This window comes from Salvia splendens, chromosome 19 (assembly GCF_004379255.2).
Source record: "Salvia splendens isolate huo1 chromosome 19, SspV2, whole genome shotgun sequence".
NCBI classification, from domain to species: domain Eukaryota; kingdom Viridiplantae; phylum Streptophyta; class Magnoliopsida; order Lamiales; family Lamiaceae; genus Salvia; species Salvia splendens.
In genome coordinates this window covers 13,991,287-14,012,058 of record NC_056050.1, presented here as the reverse complement: position 1 = coordinate 14,012,058, position 20,772 = coordinate 13,991,287, and the positions used below count along the sequence as shown (strand labels likewise).

General features: G+C 40.7%; 1 long non-coding RNA gene across 1 annotated transcript; it reads left to right on the top strand.

Annotated features, from left to right (window-relative positions):
* Positions 1–17,265: 17,265 nt before the first annotated feature.
* Positions 17,266–18,715, top strand: LOC121779488. Its single transcript, XR_006045827.1, has 3 exons — positions 17,266–17,424; positions 17,501–17,575; positions 18,659–18,715. It is a non-coding gene; the product is annotated as an uncharacterized LOC121779488 (long non-coding RNA).
* Positions 18,716–20,772: the final 2,057 nt, after the last annotated feature.

Sequence of the window (20,772 nt, the reverse complement as noted above, 5' to 3'; positions counted from 1 at the left end):
TTTTAAAAAGTACAATAATTTTAAAAAAATTACATTAATTTAAAAAAATACAAAAATTAAAAAGTACAATAAAAAATTACATAAAAAATCACTCCTCGCCTCCGTCGTCGCCCAGCCCTTCGTCGTCGCCGCCGTCGCCACCAACGCCTTGGCTACTCCCGCCGGTATCCCTCTGCAACCCCTCCAATTCTTCACGCATGCTCCGGAGCAATACGCGAAGATAAGCCTTCTCCTCGGGGTCCAACCCCGTCCGGAAGTCGGCTAACGTCTTCACCATTTGAGCGCGCGTTTGTTGACGCATGAAGAATTTGAGCTCCTCGGTGGACCTACCGAGGGGGGATGCCGACTGGACCTCCTGGGAACTCGGGGTGCCCCCCTCGCATCCCGTTGCGCCCGCCTTTGGCCAACCGGCGTGGTCGGCGACCGAACGAACTAGGGGTCGGGACCTCATGGGCCGTCTCGGGGAGGTCGTGGGAACCACCGCTGCTGCCGCTATAATCACCGGTATAGTTCAGTTTCTGCTACTTCGGCCAGCCAGCGTCGACACCTGCCCGGAACTTCTCCGACTCGTTGAGCACAAGGTAGCAGTTCCAGTAGGTGAACTCATAGTACTTCCCGAGATCCGGGCAGGCTCTCTCCGTAATCCTCCTGCAGTCTTCCTCTGCTTGGCCACTGGTCCACATGCGGAGGGCGTTGGCGTACAAACCCAAAAATTGAGAGACGGCAGACCTGATTCGGTCCCAGCACTTCTGGCACTCCTCCCCGGTGCGCGGTCTCCCTTCAGGGCAAAATGCCCTATAGGCTGTGGCTATCTTGACCCACAAGTTGACGATCCTCTGGTTGTTCAAAACGAGAGGATCATCGCAGACACTCACCCACGCCTTGGCCACCGCAACGTTCTCCGCGTCCGTCCACTTTCTCCGGAACCGGCTATCCTCACCCGGCTGCGACGACTCTCCGACCTTCTTGGCTTTGCCCTTCTTCTTAGGGGCGCTCCGACCCCGCCCTACTCCCCGGCTTTGAATGGGAGTTTTCGGAACCTCGTTAATATCAAAACCCAACTCCTCTAAGGAGAAGGTCTCATACTGCGTGTACTGTGCATCCGTTGGGGTCGATGTGTGCGAAGAACCGGTGGAAAAATCAAAAGTCGGCCGATAGACGTTTTCCCCCCGGGCGTCCCCTGCGGCGGTGGCATCATCTGCTGCGTCGGTGGCTGCATCCCGGCTGCCCACCCCGGCATCATCTGCATAGGGGGTTGCATCGGAGGTACCCCCTACCAAGCCGGCACACTTCCCCCGGCGGCCATCGGTGGCATCATCTGCTGCCACGGGTACATGTTGTAGTACCCGGTCATCGGAGGCCAACCACCTCCCACGGGAGCCGGGGGAGTCTGAGACCCTCCCCCGGGAGTCGGGGGAGTCTGAGACCCGATCGTCACTAGAGTACCTTCGTAGTTGTTCTCCATTTCTCGTTGTTGATCATGTACAGAAATTAAGATAGAGAGAGTATTCGTTAAAACAAGTGGTGCGAATGAAAATGATGTCCAAAGCGCGTATATATAGTGTTTCAAAAAATAAAAAAAAAATTAAAAATCTAACGCCGGTCTGACGCCGATCCAGGGCCTACAATGGCGCTTTGAGGATCGGTGTGAGAATCGGCGTCAGCCCAAGAATCGGCGTGGGCACGCCGATTTTGACGCCGATATCACTGACACCGCTCGTAATGGTTCGGCGTCAGCACCGGCGTCCGCAAAAAATTGGCGTGCCGGTGACGACGCCGCCATTGGAGATGCTCTGAATACCCAAACATGTCCACTCCATGGGCCCACAACGTCTTCTTCTCCGCCCCACGTGGCACCATCGCCTCGATCCCCATGCTCCCTTCCCCGCTCCTCCACCACCAGCTCCATCATCTCGCGCAGGATCGACTCCGCCGTGGTCCGGTCGCAAACAGAGACGTGGAGGCTCACCACCACGACGGACCGGGATTCGGAGAGGACGTAAAATGCGGTGTGGATTAATATCGTGAATGGAACTAGGTTTTTTGAAATAAAAGTTTAAATTATTTTAAATATAAAAGTAATTTTAATCTAATAATTATTATTATTGTCAAATTTATTAAAAAATTATCAACAATTGATCAAAATCGGGATTAAAAACGTTGACTGTTAAAATTTGACGGAATAATTAGGTTTGGACCGATTGTGATCCGAATTGAAATGTTTAGGATGCAAAAATTCAAAAGATAATGTTTATGACCAAAATCATAAAATGGACATATGTTCAGGACCATATGTAATTGGGCATTTACTCATATTTGAACACTTAATAAAGGTAATTGGCATGTACTCATATTTGAACACTTAATAAAGGTAATTGGATAGCCTTCGTATATAAAAGAAGATTTGCGTAAAAGTAACTACTCTTGATCCGTAGGAGCATGTCAAATTACTTTTTAGATACATAGTAATTTCTTAAATATGAATATTTGGATATCATTCCATGAGATTATCGGAAATAGAAATATTTGTAATATCTCAATATAGCATGTGATGCGAATATTACTGGAATTACAAGAGATAAACAAAACCGGGCGTAATACAACCCAAGAAGGAAGAACTGAAAATATAATGAAAAGAAACTGGAAATCAAACTTAGCCGAGTCGAGGAAAGTCCTCTTTCTGCAAGACGAGATACGCCCCGGTAATGCTCTCGGTTTGGCGTGTCGTCCCCAAAGATAAGACGGCAACGTCTCTGGTGAAGCAGCACCGCTATCAGCAGAGCTCCGGCGAACTGGAAGAGGAGAGGGCAGAGCTTTTGGAAGAAAGACTATGCAGAGAGTACGATGCTTGTGTGTATGTTCTGTTGATGCAAGAAATGACTAGCCTATTTATAGGCCTAGTCCACTGCAGGGGTCAACTTAGCCTTGATGGCTGTCATCATGGCTCATCATGGTGTGGCTGTAACGGCTGGCCGTTACGAATTTGAAAGCTGGAGTGGTCGATGATGAATCTAGACGCTGTACACGCCCTAGTTCATCCGTCGCATGTGGACTGCGTTACGTGCCAGCCTCGTAGACTTTGATTGCGTCATAGTTGACGATGTGTCATGCCACTGATCTTGCTGACTAAGCGTTGGTCCAAAACATTAAGTTTGGGTCCAGGGACAAGCCAAAAAACCAAGCCCAAAGACCACCCAAAGTTCAAGTCCAAGGGCAAGGGCAAGGGTGTAGGCGTGGGTGCGGGCGCAGGCACGGCTCGGCTCGGCGCGCGTGGGTGCGGGCGCAGGCACGGCTCGGCTCGGCGCGCGTGTGCGCGCGTGTGGGCTCTTCAACCCATCTTAGTCCACAATAATTATTAAGTGTAGTAAAGTCACTTAATAAATACACATTAAAAGATGTATCTCATCTTCTATGTGGGATAATTAACACTAGCTAATTACTCCCTAAGCTTTAATCCCATAGCTTTATTAAAAGCTACAATGTGACCAACTTTAATCCAATTTTTCTCACTCACCGGGAATCGGATTTGAGAAAGTGAATATGCTACGGTCATCTACGCGGAACGTAGATCGAAGCTATATCATTTAATTTCCAAAAATTAAATATCTCGTCACATTTATTATTGGTCAAATTTCGTTGACCAGACATCTTAAATTCAAGATTCCAATAATCCCCCACATGAGTGGAAAAAGCCAAATGCATATGCATGCAGACACAAGCTCAACCCTCACGAGGTATATAAGTATAAGGATAGGTAGTTTTTGGCCTTGAACCGTCCATAGATAGCACCATCGGATACACATGCGGACTAGTAGCGCGATGCTTTGAACTATTCCTTCACGGCATGTACCGAGACAATGATGTTAACACTTAAACACCTCAACCTCTTCCGTTCTCACAGTTTGTGTCCATTGCGGTCTTGGACACCACTTTGGATTCATAAGTGCGTTTTGTGAAGCCACCACACTTCGCATTTACATAGGTGATTCTTAGTCAAGTACCTTGCCCTACTTGGTCTCTTTGAGAACTCCATCTCTTTGAGATCCTTAAGAACCATTAAAAGTCATAGACTTAGCCTTACCACTCAGGCAAGTTTTTCAACACTCTATTGTTCTTTAGGGAATAGATGTAGGTGAGTGTTTCTCATGAACTCTCATAGCTTAGTTTTCTCATTGAACCAAGTTCTTGGGATCTCAAGTCATCATGGTTGGGTTACCACTATGATTATTCCTTTAGTTTGTGGATTTTAGACCTATTCCCTCTAGCAGTTTATTCATTTGATCACGGTTTAACCCTTTGGTTAGCGGATCAGCTAGATTATCTATTGACTTACATAGTCGATTGTAATCACGCCAGTTGTGATCAAATGCCTCACGGTGTTGTGTCGTCGACGAATGTGTCGAGACTTACCATTATAGAAGCCATTATTTGCTCTTTCGATAGCTGCTTGGCTATCACAGTGAATTAGCACTGGAGGTGCAGGCTTGGACCAACAAGGAATGTCCTCTAGGAAATTCTTAAGCCACTCGGCTTCTTCACCAGCTTTATCTAAAGCTATGAATTCAGATTCCATTGTTGATCGGGCTATACAAGTCTGTTTTGTGGATTTCCACGAGACAGCACCACCCCTAATAGTAAAGACGTATCCACTTGTAGAGAGTGAGTCTTTGTTATCGGATATCCAGTTTGCATCACAGTACCCTTCAAGTACCGGGGGGTATCTCGTAAAGTGTAGCCCATGATTTTGAGTATATTTTAAATATCTCAAAACCCTTACAAGAGCAGTCCAATGCTCTTTGTTAGGATTGCTCGTGTAGCGTGCTAATTTGTTCACAGAGCAAGCGATATCTGTCACTACCGCCCTTCTAGGGTATAATAAATGCGGTCGATCGCGACTTAAACAGACTTAAATATAACAAGGAAAATAGGCTAGGGTTTCATCAATAAGGCTTGACCAACATATTAAACGAACAATTAAGTATAAAACAAGATGAGGGCTCGGGTTTAAATAATGAGTTGGGCCAGACATTAATATTAATGGAAAAGATTAAGAGTTTGACATTATCCAACAAGACTTTAAAATATCCAATAATGGAACAAATTCAAGTTCAAGCCCAATTGCTAATAAGTAAAAGAAATATCACAGCGGAAAACGACCAAGAGAAAGAGTGAAGTCATGTGTGAAGACACGACGACACTCGGAGTTTCAAGACAATATTATCATTACGTTTAATTTGCTCAACACCGCCAACCGCTCGTCGCCGCTCAACCTGCACATAAGGAAAACATATGCAGGGCTGAGTACTTATAAAATACTCAGTGGACTTATGCCGAAAACATTTTTTAATAAAGATATAGTTTATCATGCCATACGTAAGTAACCATCGGGGTTTAGCTTTAGAAAGCCCGAGGCACTCAAATCATTTCACATTGTAAAATTCGACTGATCAGTCATTTTCCCATAGACAATAGCCATATCTGCCAATACATGACAAGGAATGCGGCCGCAAACCAGGTCACTAGACCGGCCAGCCCGTACGCTAGCACACGATCTACCATAGGTGTACACTAATCCAAGTAGGGTTTGCGGCCCTACGAGGACCCGAATTCGACTTATATAACAGTGGCAACAGCCACATCAGATAGGCACGTTAAAACAAATCACGGCATGATAAATACTTTAAACCACCCTTATAGCTCCATAGTCATATGTAAAAGATTTTAGTAAAAGAAAACCCACAAAAATGTAGGGTAGAAAAGAAGCCCACCTCGACCGTTTAGATACCAACTACTGCCTTTCCTTTGTTATCACGCTTCGCGCACGAGTTATCACCTTTAGATAATGTATATATCTTATCAGTCACAACCATTGACTTAATATTATGCATGTCCCTATCGTTTTCCCTTTTCCCATCTTTGAACAACACATCATGTCATCATATATATCAATCATGTATATCACTTATAACAACATAGTGTTTTTGTAAAGGTAGAAGTCTGGCAGCACTGCGCAACTATTTTATAAAAATTATTAAAATTTCACCCGACTTCCGTTGGGGCTAAAATTTTACCACAACGCAGTAGACTCATCAAATAACTTCCAGTTTAAAAATCATGTTAAAATAATGTTTTTAGGTCAGTCAAATAGAAAACGTAACTCACTGGTCGAGAAAACACTTTCTGCCAGAAATGCGCAGTCAATTTTAAAAATTCACCATAAATTCATCTTTCGTCCAAATGAGTTGAAATTCGCACACTATACAAAAGACATAATGAAGTTTACTTAGGAAAAAGAATCGATCAAATCGGAGTTCATTTGGTCGGTCAAATACATGTCGGAACATACTGTCCGAACTTACAGCTTTTCATGCCTTTAAAAATTCGAATTAGGGTTCATCCCTATTTATTCAAAATCAATTTTTCCATGGTTTTAACACACAAACATGCTCGAGAGAGTCCTTATACTCATGTTTTCGTAACATCATATATCATTCACCATAGATTCATTAAATCATCAAACAATTCATTCAAAACGCAAATCACACATCCAAACACAAATTCCCACTGATTAAATCCCTTAGATTTGATATCCCTCCACTCACTAGATGCATGAGGGAACAAAAGAAGAGTTGAGATGGAGAGGAATGAAGAATAGGGTCCGATTTTTACCTCTCTTGGACGAAACAAACGGTAGGAACGAATAAAAGTCTTGATTCTTCAATAATCTCTTGGATATTCGAAAGGATCTTGAGTAGAGTGGAAGAACAAGTGTGGGAGAAGTGGAGCAAGGGAGAATGGCGTGTGATTGAGGGGGAATAGGCGTGTGAAATTGAGTGCTAGGTTTAGGGATTTAGTTAGTCTCTATTTATAGGCTTAAGGAATAGAATATCCCACAATTAATTGAAGATTTGGGAGAATAACTTAAATTAAGATTTGAGAGATTTGGGGGAAGGGAATTGGCGTGAATAATGAGGGAGAATAAGGGAGAATATTTCGAAAATCATGGCCATTTAATTAGCCATTGATTTAATTTAGTATTTTCACGGAGCAGAATAAAATAATACGGAGCAAGAAAAATTAAATAAGAATCCTCCCACAATTGGGAATAGGCGTGTGTTTTAAATTCCTCCCACAAGGAATAATTTCCAAATCTTTAGTAAAATAGAGATAAGGCAAGATTTGCTAGGATATTCCAATTAAAACATAGAAAGAAATAATTAAGGGATCAAAATAAATAATGAATAATTTCTTCTCCCACAAGCTAGGAGATTTCAAAATCTCCCTTAGGAATAATAGGGGCCGATTCTTTCATCAAGAAATAGGATAATTAGGCTTTGGATTTAATTGGGTAATTATCCCAAGCAAATAATTAAATCCAAGAAAATAATTCCTCTCCATAAATTCATAGTGGTCGAAAATTCCAATAAAATGGGTAAGGCAATTATTGATGATCCTATTAAAATCTCACTCCCCAAAATAAAAAAATATAATTTGCGGCTATATTTCATTCCGCATCGATTAATTAAGGCCACGTCATCAATTCGACAAGATTGACTATTCCACCTCTCAACTCCAAAACAAAATTAGGTCGCATAGAAATCAAGCAATTAATTCACTCGTCAATTAATCCACATACTTCACGGCATTAAAACATTTAATGCAAAATTTTAGGGTTCGAAAATTAGGGTTCGAAAAGTGGGGCGTTACAATATCGGGCCAGGTGCAATTAGTCAGATACATAATGCACCCAATGACCTTCGCATATTCTTCTTGTGCGACAGGTTCACCTTTGTTCTTGGTTAAATGAACATTTAGCTCTATAGGTGTCTTAGCCGGCGTGCTATCATAAGCGTTGAATCTTCTTAGTACTTTCTCAACATAATGAGATTGTGTTAAGGTGATTCCTTTGGATATTCTTAGAATTTTCATTCCAAGAATTATATCGGCTTGTAGCACCCCGGAAAATTGTGACTTTTTTATTTTTTTTATTTGATGGCTTATTTTTTTTAATTAATGTGGATGTTGAATAAGAATTTCTTTTGTGGAAATTGAGTCTCTATGTGTTTGAGTTAATTATGTAAAATTAGTTGTTGTGGGTTATGTGAGTTAATGTGATTAAGCTTCCAATGTGTGAATTAAGTTAAGTGGGATCATGCATATATTTCTAGCCATATTATTTGGAATTTTCAGCCTTCCTATCCATTGGAAATAATACTTTCTTTCTTGGATTTAATTAATTGCTTTGGGATATTTATCCAAATTAAATCCAAACCAAATTATCCTTATGCTGTTCTACATAATTTTTGCCCATATGCCTTTCAATTACTTGTGGGATTAATTTATTTGTTACCTATTTTGTGGAAGTTTTTCCTATAAGAAATTACCAATTTAAATCCTATTCCTATTTAATTGAGGATTTAAATATTTTTTTTAAAATACTCCCCTAATACACGTCCATTTTCCCTATTTTCACTCCACAATTTTTTTTATTTTTATTTATTTAAGTGGGGAATTAATCATAGAATATAAAAAGGGAGAAACCCAAACCCTAGCCCCATTATTTTAACGCCTTTTTCTCTCCCTCTTCTCCCTCCCACACGCCTTTTTTCCCTCTTCCCCACCAATCCTTCACAAATTCTTCAATCTTGCTTCGTTTTGGAGTTGGAAACTCAATAATCGTTGAAGAATCGAGCCATTCGTTGCCTCTACCGATTGTTTTTCAAGAGAAAGGTATACTTTCATTCATCTTTCTCCTTCTTACCATTGAATCCTTGTTCTTGATTCCCTCATGCATATAGTGAGTGTAGAAGATATAAGAATTAATCGGGTGGGATTGATGGTTACATGAGAAAATATATGTGTAAGCGTTTATTGATGTGTATGAATGAACTTGTGGGTGATCGTTGGTGAATGATATGTGAACATATGAGAACATGGTTGTGAGATCTTTTTGAAGCATGATTATGTGTTGGAAGCATGAATAAATGGGTTAAGATGAATGATAGATAAACCCTAATTCGAATTTGTGAAGCATGAAAACTGTGGTGTTCGAACAGTAGATTCCGACGTGTGTTTGACGGACCAAACAATCTTATTTTGGCACGAATTTTTTTACTGAGTAAAATTTGAGATGTCTTCTGTGTTGTGTATAAATTTTAGCCTCTTTTAACGAAATATGAATTTTTAATGAATTTTTGAAGTTAACTGCGCAGTTCTGTCAGAATTTGTATTCTCGTCCAGTGAGTTTTCGTTTTTGATTTTACCGACCTAAAGATGTGATTTTGATGTGAAATTTTAACTGGATGATCTTTGATGTGTCTAACGTGTTATGGTAAAATTTCAGCCCCATCGGAGGTCGGATGGATTTTTAATGAATTTTACAAAACGGCTGCGCAGTTCTGCCAGATTTCTGTCATGTTAAAATAATACATGTTGTCAAGTTTGAATGAATTACATGATGCATGTGTGATTAAGGAACGTATCTTATGGAGTGGTTATGTGTTATACGTTGAGGTATACTATTGGGTGTTTCCTTATGTTGGTGAACGTTTGGGATGTGCAATTTAAGAAAACGATGAAAGGAACGATAGGACATGCATGATAAATTGTATTGATGGAAGGCTGATTGTGTTGTATTATGTGGTTATGATGTTGATAAGGGTTGTTGTGCGTACGTGAGTACGAAGAGCAAGGATTTCAATAAAGTTGTTAACCGTGTTTGTAAGCAATCGAGGTGGGTTTTTTTTAACTAAACTCTTTTATTTTTCCAAAGTACGATTGTGGAGCTATAAGGGTGGTTTAAAGTGTTATGTCATGCCGTGATTGTTTTGATGTTGAGATTATTGCCTGATGCCTAGTTCGTTTGAGCTTGCTCCGTTAGGCTATAGGGCTATGTTGAGATTATGCTTGATGCCTAGTTCGTTTGAGCTTGCTCCGTTAGGCTATAGAGCTATGTTGAGATTGTGCTTGATGCCTAGTTTGTGAGTTCGCTCCATTAGGCTATAGGGCTATGATAAACGAATTTGGGTCTGAGTAGGGCCGCAAACCCTATCAGGTTGTGTACACAGGTGGGATCGGGAGCCGTCCTTGCAAGTCGGCCGGTCTCGTGGGCGAATAGTGTGGCCACACTTTCGTCGCACTATGGTAAGAGGATGTGAATGATTGATTGATTGATGAGAAAGTGGGGAGATTGTTTTATCTGGCCAAACTATGAAAATGTTTTTGTGTTCTCGTGATATTTTCTTAACTACATGTAAAACTCGAGTTCACTGGTATGGATGACATAACTATTATAAAATGTTTTCGGCATGAGCCCATTGAGTGCAACAAGTACTCAGCCCTGCATTTCTTTTTAAAATTTTGCAGGGTGAGCGGGATGTTGCGATGGATGTTGAGTGAGATTTAAGAATTCCCGGATGGGTCGTGTCTTCATACATGGGCGTCATCCTATGACTCTCCTTTGATACTTGTTTTTCCGCTGCCTTGTTTCGAAACGTTCTTGATAAAGTCTTTCATTTTTCCCCACACTACGTTATGAAATTATTTACCTTGAGACATTAATCCGTTGTTTAACTATTCGATTTCTTTTTGAAGATAATTAGGTTTTCATATTCAATCTCGTCCTTTATTGTTGTCTTTCATTGCGTCCCCCTTTTCTTCCCCGCTCCTTAGTCCCTCCCCTCGTCACGTTTTCCCCGTCTTCACTATCCTTAGTAAGGGCGGTCGTGACACGGCTAGACCCATGTCCTTCATGTCGAAGTTTCTTTTTAACATGGGTTTCGTGTCGTGTATCACTTGGGTGTTACTACCCATGATTAACATATCATCCACATAGAGACACACTATAACGTATCCATTATTAGTGTTCTTAATGTAGACACATTTGTCACATTCGTTGATTTTAAATCCATTTGATAACATCACGTTATCAAATTTCAAGTGTCACTGCAACGACGCTTGTTTTAATCCATAGATGGATTTAACCAGTTTGCATATCTTTTTCTCTTGTCCAGGTATTACAAAACCTTAAGGTTGTTCCATATAGATTTCATTTTCAAGGTCACCATTTAGAAACTCAGTCTTAACATCCATTTGATGAATCTCAAGATTGTGTACAGCAGCAATCGCGAGAAGCACTCCAATTGATGGAATCCTCGTTACAGGTGAGTAGGTATCGAAGAAATCATACCCTACCTTTTGTTTAAAGCCTTTGACTACCAGTCTAGCTTTATAGTTGTCCACTGTTCCATCGGCCTTAAACTTTCTTTTAAGGTCCCATTTGCATCCTAAAGGTTTAGCACCTTCAGGTAGATCAACCAACACCCACGTGTGGTTTAGCAAACTTGAATCAATTTCGCTTTGAACAGCTTCTTTCCAATGCAACCCGTCTGGGCCTGCAAAGGCTACTTTTATCGATGTTGGTTCTTCATCCAACATGAATGCAACATAGTCAGGACCAAATGTCTTTGGTGTTCTGACCCTATTCCCACGTCTCAGTGCTGCCTCATTCGGATCAGGCCTTGCACGCTTGCGTGAATCGGGCTCTATCTCCAATGGCTTAGAACTGGTGGTTTCATTCTTAATTCTTGTCTCAGAATTGGATGCTACGTTTTCCTTATTTTTACAAGGAAATGTATTTTCAAGAAATACAACGTTTCTTGATTCAATCGTTGTTCCTACAGTCACAGTTGGAATTTCAGACTTGTGGACCACAAATTTGTATGCACTACTATTAAGTGCATATCCAATGAAGATGCAATCAACCGTTTTAGGTTCGATTGTAACTTGTTTGGGCGGGGGAACCATCACCTTAGCCAAACACACCCACACTTTGAGGTATTTGTAGGATGGTTTCCTTCCTTTCCACAGCTCATACGGGGTAACATCTTTGCCCTTGAGAGGGATTTTATTCAAAATATAGTTGGTTGTCAAAACCGCTTCCCCCCACATTTTATATGGTAATCCTGAAGTCAGAAGCACTGCATTCATCATCTCTTTTAGAGTTCGATTTTTGTGTTCTGCAACCCTATTAGATTGGGGTGAATAGGGGAGCAGTTGTTTGATGAATTATGCCACTTGCATTGCATAGTTCTTCAAACGAGGCTACATATTCGTCTCCTCTATCACTTCAAATCAGTTTGATTTTGCAACCAAGTTGATTCTCAACTTCGTTCTTATAATTCTTGAACGCTTCTATTGCTTCATCTTTGCTTTCCAAAAGATAGATGTAGCAATATCCTGTGCAATCATCTATAAAGGTGATAAAGTACTTTTTACCACCTCCTGTTTGCACAAATTTTAAGTCACATACATCGGTGTGAATTAATTCAAGGGGTTTGATGTTTCTTTCAACTGAATGAAACGGTAATTTAGTCATTTTGGCTTCAAGACAAATCTCACATTTATCTTTACTACAAACTTCACTTGCCTTTAGTAAATCCAGATTTACTAATATTTTAATGGCGTTTATATTTACATGTCCCAATCTACAATGCCACAAGTTTGAATACTCAATCAAGTAAGTGGAAGTAGATGCATTGTTATTGATAGCCGAAGCTTTGGAACAAGGCGCGTAGCCATGCTAAGCTTAAAAAGTCCATCGGTTACATAACCTTTTCCGAGGGACTTTCCAAACTTATACAATACAAACCTATCGGATTCAAATACAAGTTTAAAACCCTTATTAACTAGTATAGATCCCGAGACTAGGTTCTTTTGGATGTCGAGCACATGCAGCACATCCTTCAAGGTGATAGAGATGCCAGATGTCATTTTGAGGATCGCATCTTCAGTTCCTTTCACTTCGGATGATGCTTGATTCCCCATGCTGATCTTCCTCCCATCAACAGGATTGTAAGTTGAAAACCTGCTCCTATCGGCACAAACATGAGCAGTTGCTCCAGTGTCGATGTACCAGCTTCCCTTGTTTTCAATTAAGTTGGCCTCTTCAGTGACCACGGTAATGAGGTCATTCTCATCCCAGTCTTTGAACTCCTTCTCGACTACGTGGGCAGCAGGCCTCTTGTCCTTGCTTCTGCAATCCTTGGCGTAGTGCCCAGGTTTGCCACATTTGTAGCAGTTGTTTTTCACAGGTTGGTTTGCCTTGCCTTTATCCTTTGACGTTGGACGATTTGGTCGAGGACGTTTGTTGGAGGGACCGCCTCGCTCCAACAAGTTGGCCTTGGCTTCAAATGGGCCATGGGCTTTAGCCTTTTGGTCGTTTTTGCGCACATCAGATTCAATGCGCAACTTCACGATCTGTTCTTCAAGGGTCATCTCCTTTCGCTTGTGCTTAAGGTAGCTCTTGAAGTCCTTCCAACTAGGTGGAAACTTCTCAATTATCGTGCCAGAAGTAAAGTTTTCTGGCAAGATCATCCCCTCGGCGGTGAGTTCGTGGATGATTATTTGGAGCTCTTGTACTTGGTCTATCTCTGGTCTTGAATCGACCATTTTGTAGTCCAAGTACTTAGCTATTACAAATTTCTTAGTGCCGGCATCATTACTACGGTACTTTTTCTCTAGGTTTTCCCACATTATTTTAGATGTGGTTACATTAGAGTATACATTGTAGAGGCTATCATCTAATGCACTTAAAATGAAATTTTTACATAGATAATCCCCTTTGTGCCATGCGTCGTAGTCGGAGAAGACCTCCAATCTTGTCTCTTGATCGCTTGGCGTGGGTGGCTCGTCTTCCAAGCTGGCGACAAGGTTTTCCTGAAGGTATCCCCATCAAAAGGGATAACACGATTCGGCGTCAAGGGCAAACTGAAGCCGCGATTTATTGGGCCTTATGAAATTCTTGAAGGAGTAGGCCCCGTTGCATACCGTTTGGCGCTACCACCAAACCTTGGAAATGTTCACAACGTTTTCCATGTGTCGCAGTTACGAAAATACGTGTTCGACCCGAAGCACGTGATCCGTTTTGAGGAAGTCGCGTTGAATCCGGACTTAAGCTACGAAGAGAGACCCGAATCTATTCTGGACCGAAAGATCCAAATTGTGAGAAATAAAAGTGTTGCTTGTGTGAAAGTACTATGGGAAAATCATGGGCATGAAGAAGCCACGTGGGAGAATGAGGATAAAATGAGGGAATTGTACCCCGAACTCTTTACTTGAGAGTAACAAATTTCGGGACGAAATTTTTGCTAAGGTTGATAGGATGTAACGCCCCGTTTTTCTAAACCTAATTTGTGAACCTAAATTACTTGTTTTAATGGTATTAACTCTGCGAAGTCCGTGAATTGATTGTTGGTAATTAATTGTTGTTAATTGGGGATTTGTGAAATAAATGATTATGAGAATTTAATTAACTCCTGTCCGTGAGGAATATTTATTGGACTCAATTCCGTGTTGGATCCGATAAATTAAATAATTAATATAAAAGTCTAGTCCGTGATAAAATACAATGGGCTGCGAATTAAACTAAATTAATTAAGACAAAATATCTTTAATTCAAATCTTAATTAAAGATTTTATGTAGATTTTCCTGCTCCGTGATGGAATTTTCCTCCTCCGTAACCTGCAAATAAAATACCAAATAAATTCAACTAATTCAAAAATAAGAAGAAAAAAAAAAGAAGAAAAAATTGAATCCCTCCCTCAACCCCGTTGAAACCGCCTCCCCTCAATCCCATGAATCTCTCCCATATCCCCAACCCCTTTCCTCTATATTAAATCTTCAGCCATTATTTCTTTTCTCACCTATCGTCTCTGCAAGCAAGAATCATCTCCAACTTCTATCCAAGGTAAACTATGATTTATCATTTGTATCTAAATTCTCTCCTATTTCAAAATCTAACATCAAATTGTTGCTTTCGGCAGTAATCAAACTCCTCCAGCTTCAAGAACCCGCCTTTCAGCCTTGTGAACTTCACAACCCAAATCCAATTCACGGAGGTAATTTCCTACCCAGATTTGGAACATGACTTATCGCATGCTGCATCCATACATTACTTTCCCAGCACCAACTCCCCTCGGCAATTGCTTACATTTTGTAAATATTATGAAATCTGAAAATCCTCTCTGATCGGATAACCGTAGCAACCAAAATAGGAATGAAAAGAAACGTTTTTTGTTTCTAATGGGAACTTACCTTGCGGGTGAAATCGGGGTTAATTGGGGCCGACCGATGGCGGCACCCTTCGCGGCGGAGCTGGAGCCGCACAGCAGCGACGGCGGGCGGCGACGGCGGGCTCCCTCCGGCGACGGGCAGAAGCAGCGGCAGCGGTCCAGGGGAGCAGCGCGACTGCGGACAGCCGCGAATCGCGAACGGCGACTCGGAGCGAGGGGACGGTGAGGTCGCCGTCGTGAATGAGATGGGGGGGGGCCGACGGAATTTGAGAAAGCCGATGGAAATCGGAGGAAAAATTTCTGCAGTTTTGGTCGAGAGATAGAGAGAAGGGGGGGGGGAAGAAGGTGTGTTACACGTAGGTGAGGGAGGGGGTTTTCTTCATTTGAGCTCATTAAGTTTTGGGCCTCATTAAATTAGAAGTGGGTAGAATGTTTAATTGTTGGGCTTAAAATTGTAATTGAAGATGAAGTGGAGGAAACAATTAAATCTTGGACTTTTAATTAAATGGTTTGGGCCTTCTTTAGTGGGGGTATTGATTAATTAAATTAAAGACATAAGGTGGGAATGAATTAAGTTTTGGGCCGATAAATTAATTATGGGGAATTATTCAAATAATTTCCGGATAATGTGGAAGTTTAATAATTTTTATCCTATGTTCGAAATAGATAGTTTTGCGAGGGAAATATTTTCGATAATGAATTCATGGGCTTAATTAGATATTAGGATTTAAATCTAAATCATTAAAAATATACGGGGAGCCAACGGTGGAAATTGGGAGCGTAAGCGGCCGTCGAACGATCGAAAAATCGAGAAAAAAAAGGGGAGATAAAAGATTTAAACTAGGGTGCATGCATTTTATTTACTTAATTTGAAAGTGTGTTGATTTATGTGTTATTTTAATTCTAAAGGTGATATCTCGCAAGGGAATCGTGATCGCAAAGGAAAGAAAATAGTTTTGGAATAAGCACTCGAGGTGGGCTTCTTTTCTACCCTGCCCTACGTGTGGGTTTTTATTTTACTAAACTCTTTTACGTATGACCGTGGAGAGATAAGGGTGGTTTAAAATGACTTTATCATGCCGTGATTTGTGTTTTACGTGCCTATCTGGTATGGCTATGTGCCGTTGTTATATAAATCGAATTCGGGTCCACGTGGGGCCGCAAACCCTACCTGGACTAGTGTACACCTATGGTAGATCGTGTGCTAGCTACGGGCTGGCCGGTCTAGTGGCTTGGTTTGTGGCCACATTCCAAGTCATGTATTGGCAGATATGGCTAACGTCTATGGGAAAATGACTGATCAGTCGACTTTTACTATGGGAAAATGATTTTAGTGCCTCGGGCCTTTCTAAAGCTAAACCTCGACGGTTACTTAAGTGTGGCATGATAAATTGACAACTTTTATTGAAAATGTTTTCGGCGTGAGCCCACTGAGTATATTTTATAGTACTCAGCCCTGCATGTGTTTTCCCTATGTGCAGGTTGAGCGGCGACGAGGATGTGGTGGTGTTGAGCAAATGAATATAATATATTATTGATGTCTTTGAACCTTGAGTGTCGTTGTGTCTTCACACATGGCGTCACTCTTTCTCTTGGTCGTTTCCGCTGTGACGTGTCTTAAATTATGATTTATTTGGGCCGACAACTTTAATTGTTGGGGTAATGGATATTCTGAATTCCTTGTTGGATAATATTAAACTCTTGGTTATTTATTTGGATATTAATTGTTGGTCCAACTTGTGTTGAAACCCTAATTCTTTTCGTCCGTTTCATTAAATTCTTTTCTAAACCTAATTTGTGAACCTAAATTACTTGTTTTAATGGTATTAACTCTGCGAAGTCCGTGAATTGATTGTTGGTAATTAATTGTTGTTAATTGGGGATTTGTGAAATAAATGATTATGAGAATTTAATTAACTCCTGTCCGTGAGGAATATTTATTGGACTCAATTCCGTGTTGGATCCGATAAATTAAATAATTAATATAAAAGTCTAGTCCGTGATAAAATACAATGGGCTGCGAATTAAACTAAATTAATTAAGACAAAATATCTTTAATTCAAATCTTAATTAAAGATTTTATGTAGATTTTCCTGCTCCGTGATGGAATTTTCCTCCTCCGTAACCTGCAAATAAAATACCAAATAAATTCAACTAATTCAAAAATAAGAAGAAAAAAAAAAGAAGAAAAAATTGAATCCCTCCCTCAACCCCGTTGAAACCGCCTCCCCTCAATCCCATGAATCTCTCCCATATCCCCAACCCCTTTCCTCTATATTAAATCTTCAGCCATTATTTCTTTTCTCACCTATCGTCTCTGCAAGCAAGAATCATCTTCAACTTCTATCCAAGGTAAACTATGATTTATCATTTGTATCTAAATTCTCTCCTGTTTCAAAATCTAACATCAAATTGTTGCTTCCGGCAGTAATCAAACTCCTCCAGCTTCAAGAACCCGCCTTTCAGCCTTGTGAACTTCACAACCCAAATCCAATTCACGGAGGTAATTTCCTACCCAGATTTGGAACATGACTTATCGCATGCTGCATCCATACATTACTTTCCCAGCACCAACTCCCCTCGGCAATTGCTTACATTTTGTAAATATTATGAAATCTGAAAATCCTCTCTGATCGGATAATCGTAGCAACCAAAATAGGAATGAAAAGAAACGTTTTTTGTTTCTAATGGGAACTTACCTTGCGGGTGAAATCGGGGTTAATTGGGGCCGACCGATGGCGGCACCCTTCGCGGCGGAGCTGGAGCCGCACAGCAGCGACGGCGGGCGGCGACGGCGGGCTCCCTCCGGCGACGGGCAGAAGCAGCGGCAGCGGTCCAGGGGAGCAGCGCGACTGCGGACAGCGGCGAATCGCGAACGGCGACTCGGAGCTAGGGGACGGTGAGGTCGCCGTCGTGAATGAGACGGGGGGGGCCGACGGAATTTGAGAAAGCCGATGGAAATCAGAGGAAAAATTTCTGCAGTTTTGGTCGAGAGATAGAGAGAAGGGGGGGGGGGAAGAAGGTATGTTACACGTAGGTGAGGGAGGGGGTTTTCTTCATTTGGGCTCATTAAGTTTTGGGCCTCATTAAATTAGAAGTGGGTAGAATGTTTAATTGTTGGGCTTAAAATTGTAATTGAAGATGAAGTGGAGGAAACAATTAAATCTTGGACTTTTAATTAAATGGTTTGGGCCTTCTTTAGTGGGGGTATTGATTAATTAAATTAAAGAAATAAGGTGGGAATGAATTAAGTTTTGGGCCGATAAATTAATTATGGGGAATTATTCAAATAATTTCCGGATAATGTGGAAGTTTAATAATTTTTATCCTATGTTCGAAATAGATAGTTTTGCGAGGGAAATATTTTCGATAATGAATTCATGTGCTTAATTAAATATTAGGATTTAAGTCTAAATCATTAAAAATATACGGGGAGCCAACGGTGAAAATTGGGAGCGTAAGCGGCCGTCGAACGATCGAAAAATCGAGAAAAAAAAGGGGAGATAAAAGATTTAAACTAGGGTGCATGCATTTTATTTACTTAATTTGAAAGTGTGTTGATTTATGTGTTATTTTAATTCTAAAGGTGATATCTCGCAAGGGAATCGTGATCGCAAAGGAAAGAAAATAGTTTTGGAATAAGCACTCGAGGTGGGCTTCTTTTCTACCCTGCCCTACGTGTGGGTTTTTATTTTACTAAACTCTATTACGTTTGACCGTGGAGAGATAAGGGTGGTTTAAAATGACTTTATCATGCCGTGATTTGTGTTTTACGTGCCTATCTGGTATGGCTATGTGCCGTTGTTATATAAATCGAATTCGGGTCCACGTGGGGCCGCAAACCCTACCTGGACTAGTGTACACCTATGGTAGATCGTGTGCTAGCTACGGGCTGGCCGGTCTAGTAGCTTGGTTTGTGGCCACATTCCAAGTCATGTATTGGCAGATATGGCGAACGTCTATAGGAAAATGACTGATCAGTCGAATTTTACAATGGGAAATGATTTTGAGTGCCTCGGGTATTTCCAAAGCTAAACCCCGATGGTTACTTGTGAAAGGCATGATAAATTACTTTTGTTGCAAATGTTTTCAGCATTAGCCACTGGGTATTCTTAAAATACTCAGCCCTGCATGTGTTTTCCCTATGTGCAGGTTGAGCGGCGACGAGGATGTGGTGGTGTTGAGCAAGTAAATTTAATATATTATTGTTGTCTTTGAACCTTGAGTGTCGTTGTGTCTTCACACATGACGTGACTCTTTCTCTTGGTCGTTTCCGCTGTGTCGTGTCGTTTAATTATGATTTATTTGGGCCGACAGCTTTAATTGTTAGGGTATTGAATATTTGAATTTCTTGTTGGATAATATTAAACCCTTGGTTATTTATTTGGATATTAATTGTTGGTCCAACTGGTGTTGAAACCCTAATTCCTTCGTCTTTTTATTAAATTCTCTTAATCACGAACGCCCGCATTTATTAACCCTAAGGGACGGTCGTGACAGTTTGGTATCAGAGCCTCAGTTTCTTTCCGCTCTGGACCCAAGAGTCTTTTGGAGTCAAAATCTATCCTTGTATTAATTGGCTAAAGTGTTAAACCTCGAAGGCTCAACACCACAACTCGTCACGCTCAACCACGAAAGAAGCGGTAAGAACATTTTGGCGATTTTTTTAAATGAATTACCGAAAATTTTGAAATTCGGTTGAAAAATGGTTCCTTGCAAAAATGGCAATTCTGGGCCTATTGGAATTTTAAAGTAAATGCTATGGCTTTGGAAAATATTGTGGTCATACGAGACGCGACAAACTATGGGACGTGAGACACTATGGAAGTATGTTATTGAAGGTGTTGAATGTGATGGATATTGAAGTATGAAAATGAATCGCATGCTTGAGACGGGGACTTGTTATTACATGTGTGAACTGCGAATTTAATTTGAAGAACATATATGTTGAATACTTGAACGGCGAAAATTCTAATGCATATTTTGTTGAAATCATATGATTTTGGAAGTATGAAACGCAAACTATGACGCGTGTGTAGTTGCAATTACGTGATTGTGGTATAAAGATGGACATGAATTGCATGATTTATGAAATGTGATTCCATGGGCGAAGGATTGATTCAGTTACTATTTTAAATATTAATATATGCTGGATGAAATGCTATGGAATGCCAAATGGTTTATATGGATCAACATGTTTGACTGCGCAATGTATAAATGACGTTTTATGTGATAGTTCATGATTGATGAAATACTATAGAATCAATATGAAAGTGAAATGTTGAATTTTGAACTTCGTTGCAAACGTAGAACCCATATGAAGCTTGAATTAAGCAACGATCGAATATGTGTTGAAGTATGAGACTATGCACTATGTCTGGAAAACATAGAGTGCCTAAGAAGTATGCTAGGTTGAACGTGCTTGAACATAGTTGTAAATTGATGACCACAATATCACTTTCCTGAGTGATGGGACAAACGAAAACATATACTTCGAACTAGACGGATTATTATAATTGTCTATTGTCTTCCCTGGATGATAAGAACAAAATGAAAGGATGTTCCTAACGAGATCAAGACAAGAAGAAATGTTAGGTGATGTATCCTTACAGCGACGAGAAATTGTGCCTACAATCAAATAAAGTGAATGCAATCGTGCATAACATGTTAATGCGACTACGCGTTACAAATATGACAACA